The sequence below is a fragment of the Triticum urartu genome, chromosome 4 (assembly GCF_003073215.2).
Source record: "Triticum urartu cultivar G1812 chromosome 4, Tu2.1, whole genome shotgun sequence".
Taxonomy (NCBI): Eukaryota; Viridiplantae; Streptophyta; class Magnoliopsida; order Poales; family Poaceae; genus Triticum; species Triticum urartu.
This window is the reverse complement of record NC_053025.1, coordinates 255,348,274-255,352,078: the sequence shown is the minus strand read 5'-3', so window position 1 is coordinate 255,352,078 and position 3,805 is coordinate 255,348,274. Positions and strand designations below refer to the sequence as shown.

Genomic DNA, 3,805 nt, shown 5'->3' with positions numbered 1-3,805 from the left:
TGGTATTTCTAGACATCAATTCAACCCTACAGATGTAACATAGCCCCAATAATACAGTCACTAACATCTGTCATGGTAGCTTTGTAAGTCTGCACAAATCGCTCAGCTGAAATTTCTACTGGGCATAATAGGTGCACCTTTTTCGTACAATGTACAGAAATTCAGTAAAACAAAACAAATTTATTCTCAATGTATCTGTAGCTCTAGCCAAGACATCGTAACTGATGGCCTGAAAGAAAATAGAACCTGGATAAGAAATGAAGCTTTTCAGACTTAATATATGAAGCTAAGAGATTCTGTACTTCAGTTTTCATCCCCTCATAACACCTTTAGCTTATAAGCACCAAATGTAGGTTTGATTTGGCTTCTATCAACCTACACGCGGGATTTTTGTTCCAAATTTTTTAACATTTCAAAATGTGTATTTCGAAATTGTCTTTTTTACACAAGCCACAAAAAACGTCGTTTTTCACCGAAACCTTGTGCATACACATAAAATGTCCGGATATACACGCGGGATTTTTGTTCCGAATTTTTTAACATTTTGAAATGTGTATTTCGACAATGGGTGTATATGCACCTAGGAGCCAAAGGCAATTACCGCTATTAACAGGAAATACCTAGATTATGGTCAGAAACCAAAATTGTATATTTAGTATTAGTTCCAACAATAGTATATTTAGCATTAGTTCCAACCTCATACTACACGCAGACTATTGCATTACTCACTCTCCAACCAACATCTCACTGTATTTGAGAACCCACTCTCTTCTTTCAAACTGGACGTAGAGGAACATTATTGACTCATATCCACATCTAGACCATTCCTAATCAAAATCTTGAATCATCTCCTAACCAAATCCCTACAGAATGAATCTGCCATTTTAATCTGCCTACACCACTGAGAGAGAGAGAGAGAGTATAGCAGAAGCCAACAACAGAATCATCCAGGTCTCTGAGGCAGCAGCGACATCAACGTGGCCGGACGATGTGGTGCGTGGCTGCATGGGGGACCGAGTGCAGCCGCCTCAGAGAGCCCCTTCTCGCCGATGTCCTGTACGGGAGCAGCATTTAAAAGCACAATACACATCTGAAGTAGAAGAATTTATTCTTCTGCATTAATATGGCACGGGACTGCTCTACGATGACACAATTTTCAGAAATCTTTTCCATTATCATAATGCATCATAAAAAAGGGACTCTGTATCGACTTTACATGAACACAAAATCCCTAGCATACGTTTACCAAGATGTTAGATACTAATTCCCCTCCTGTCTGTATGAATCATTAGTATAAAAGAAATACTATGCCAATATATACACACCAACAGGTGTACCCTTGTTTTCAGAAAAAACATATTACCAATTCTTTTGGTTGCAATGAATCTAAGAAAGCAACATGTGTGCTCATTCTGAAACACCTAAAGCTCGACTCGACTACATTTGAACAATAGCATTGCTGCCTTGTCAGCTATCTGTATACTTGTGAAATTATATCAATTTCTATAAATTGTTATCGGAGTACTGGTCGTCAATGAGGAAAATATTCCATGGTTAGTACCTATCTGCACACAACATTCATGCAAATAAAGAACGCAGATTAGAGCGTTGATCACCACATTCGCTTCAAGCTAGCTACAAAATTCATATAGAATTATAGGTTGTCATACGTGTAACATCCATGGATATACAGTTGAGCCTGCAACCTAAACATTGGGTTCACAGCAGAGTAGTAATTAAGGGCAACAATAAATAGCAAAAGCATATCAGAGATGCATCAAGTACTGATGCATGTAGTATCTATAGTCCAGGGATATAAAAAGTAGTTGCTTCAGACCCATGTGTGCTAGTTAGCTTGACAAAGTTAATTTTTTTTCTTTTGGTCCCAAAACACCTATTCTTGCCTAGCGAAGGCCAATAGTTTGTTCACTTTGGGACTAAATACATACTAAATCATCACGCATAAACTGGTTGAGTTATGGATGTGCCAAATAATTACTACAACACAGTAGCTCTGAAATTATTTCACAGGGAGTGAACGGAAAAAAGAATCTGTTCAGAAGGAAAAAAGAATCATAGCCTATTCATACATGACTGTATATATAGATTCCTAGCCAAAAATTACAGCCTATACTAATACACGACTGGATATCAAGATCATCAGGATAAATAGCTTCCTTACAGAATCACGTATTAAGCATCTAGATAAATATAAAGGATATACCTTCTTTTCATCTGACAATCCCCGGTAATCAAGCACACTCATAATATCTTGAAAGGAGTTTGTTCCTGTATTTGGGAGGATCTTGTGAAATGTTTAATCTAGTTATCCTTGCATTCCTCTGTAGATAACCTGGTGCAGTACTGATTGTTCACAAATTCTGCAGTATAGAGTTGATATGCAGTACTGACTGTACAATCAAACAAAAACATTATTCACAAGAAATGGAAAGAGGGTCCAACATTGCAGATAAAAAATAGACCGGACAGAAAATCAAAAGCTTGTAGACACAAACACAAATAGTTGGTACCCTGACCTTCAGAATGGAAATGACTTAGATTTTTTTTCCCTTAGATGCAAGGATCAGATCATTAGATTACTTAGTACTGCTCACAAAAAGGTCCAAGTGCAGGTACTCACACGCCAATGGAAGTCAGACTACGTGCACGACGACACACGACCTGCTCTATTTTCTTCATGCTTTTTGCTTCATTCCCACACAATGCCTAAAACCAGAAAGTACCAGGATGGTGATTAGAACTCTGGATTTCACACGCAGATTAAGGAGTAACACACACAAAGCTTCGACACGAAGTTCAGTTAGGCTTTGTCACCTCGGACGGTCGACCTCCTCTCCGAGGAAAAGGCAGCCCCTCCTCCACGTCATCCTTTCCTCCACGTCATCCTTCTAGAAAGTGCATAAACTGGGACTTATAATTAAGAAATTGCCACACACCAGTAAGCACGCACACATCACACACGCAGCAAGCAGGGCAGGACCATGGAGAGCGCGAGCAGAGACGATGTGTCATGGTGGCGACCTGCACAACTCATGTGGAGTACAGAGAGGAGGGAGAGGCCTACCTCGGCTGGTGTCCTTCTTCCAGGGCACAGGCTGGCTCAAGAAGACGGCAGCGCAAAATCCTCCCTGGGGTCGCGCACCGGAGGTGTGGCTCGATTGGCTCGGCATGGACGTTCTCATCCCATCTCCGTGGCCGGTCTCCTCTTTCCTCAATATCTACATCCTCTCCTTCCTTCTCGCTCCTACAGGGACGGATCCATCGGGTCGCCCTCTGCCTGGAGGTTCCAGTCGCCGCCGGAGAACCTCGCCTCCGTGCCCGCACGCCTCAGATTCATCGAGATGGGTGAGATGCGGGAGGAGGGGCGTGACCAATGCAGGAGGATTGAGGAGGAGGAAGCAAGCTGGAGGCGGCTGGGACGAGTGAGGGTGTGGCGGCTGTCGATTGCTAGGGTTCGTGCGGGAGAAGGGGATTGGGGAAAGAGAGCTAGGTTGGTGGAGTGGAGGCTGTGTTGGAACCACACCGAAGCGGGCCAGCAAATGCGCGAGGCGCACGCGGCGAGTGGGGAACGGGCAGTTTCACGCAATAAAGTTTCACCCAGCCAATCGGAAGGGACCCCAAGCCCACCAGTCATGGACCTCAAAAGTCAACCGCAAGGTGAAATCAGCGGTAAGGATCCGACGGACCTGGCCGCTTAGTTGACCAGATTCAACGCGATCGAAGGGCCAAAAACATCCCAATTCAAGGGAGCTTCGTGGAGGAGGGTCGGCTAGTATCCTTATAG

The 3,805-nt window shown here is 43.2% G+C and overlaps 1 long non-coding RNA gene across 3 annotated transcripts; it reads right to left on the bottom strand.

Annotated features, from left to right (window-relative positions):
- Window positions 1–429: 429 nt before the first annotated feature.
- LOC125551419 lies at window positions 430–3,592 on the bottom strand. 3 transcript variants are annotated; one of them, XR_007302555.1, is made up of 5 exons: window positions 3,086–3,592; window positions 2,836–2,909; window positions 2,538–2,727; window positions 2,225–2,411; window positions 430–1,054 (listed from the first exon to the last, which is right to left on the bottom strand). It is a non-coding gene; the product is annotated as an uncharacterized LOC125551419 (long non-coding RNA). The 3 variants fall into 3 exon arrangements; XR_007302554.1 differs by having other exon boundaries at window positions 2,642–2,727; window positions 3,086–3,591; XR_007302553.1 differs by having other exon boundaries at window positions 2,225–2,727; window positions 3,086–3,591.
- Between the last annotated feature and the right edge of the window lie 213 nt (window positions 3,593–3,805).